This window comes from Zingiber officinale, chromosome 8B (genome assembly GCF_018446385.1).
Source record: "Zingiber officinale cultivar Zhangliang chromosome 8B, Zo_v1.1, whole genome shotgun sequence".
Taxonomy (NCBI): Eukaryota; Viridiplantae; Streptophyta; class Magnoliopsida; order Zingiberales; family Zingiberaceae; genus Zingiber; species Zingiber officinale.
This window is the reverse complement of record NC_056001.1, coordinates 83,392,638-83,393,487: the sequence shown is the minus strand read 5'-3', so window position 1 is coordinate 83,393,487 and position 850 is coordinate 83,392,638. Positions and strand designations below refer to the sequence as shown.

The following is an 850-nucleotide window of genomic DNA, read 5'->3' as shown; positions in this document are numbered from 1 at the left end:
AATCACCCAATTGGTGGAGTTGCGAACTGTGGTTCATTTAGGACATGGTTCTAGGTAATGGAAATCCATCCCTCTTTAGAAAGGTGAAACTGTTCTCATCTCAGTATATCATTCTCATGGGAAGGCATATATCAATTTTGTAATTGCCATGAGTAACATCCAAACCATCGAGTTTGCATTCCAAATTTAAAGCTAACTAATCATTTTTCTAAACCATGATGAGGACATGATCTGAGCATATTTTTAAATCTATCCCACAGTTCATAGAGAGACTCAGTATCAGTCTGTCTAAAACTAGCAATTAGATTCCGAATATGTGCTATTTTGTTGGGTGGGTAAAATTTATCGAGAAATAACTACTCACATTGTTCCCAAGATGTAATGTTGTTTGAAGCTAAAGAAGAGGGCCATTGTTTTACCCATCCCTCAAAGAGAAACCAAAAAGGCGCAATCTGATTGGTTCAGCTGGCACTCCATTCATCTTCATCATCCCTTAGATTTCATAGAAAAGCTCTAGGTGCTAGTTGGGATCTCATGCAGTTCTCCCCCAAACTGATGTTGTTGCACCATAGTTATTATTGCAGACTTTATCTCAAAATTATTAGCTTCGATTGACAGTTTTATGATGCAAGACCGAAGTCCTCGAGTACAAGGTGCTGCGTAATCCTTGAGAGGTTTGTTTGCTATTTGTAATGATGCTTGTTCTTCTTATTACTTCTACAGGTTTCTTCTTCTCTAGAAGGATCTATCAATCTTAGGATCAAGGGGTAATAATTTGCTTGCAGGATTAAATCTTCACATACAATAACATGTCTAGTTCAAATCAAAATTTGCAGAAATTAAGAAATGC

The 850-nt window shown here is 36.9% G+C and overlaps 1 non-coding gene across 1 annotated transcript; it reads left to right on the top strand.

The window, feature by feature from the left end:
- The first annotated feature begins 210 nt into the window (after nucleotides 1–210).
- Nucleotides 211–316, top strand: LOC122018247. Its single transcript, XR_006121675.1, has one exon. It is a non-coding gene; the product is annotated as a small nucleolar RNA R71 (small nucleolar RNA).
- The last annotated feature ends 534 nt before the right edge of the window (nucleotides 317–850 follow it).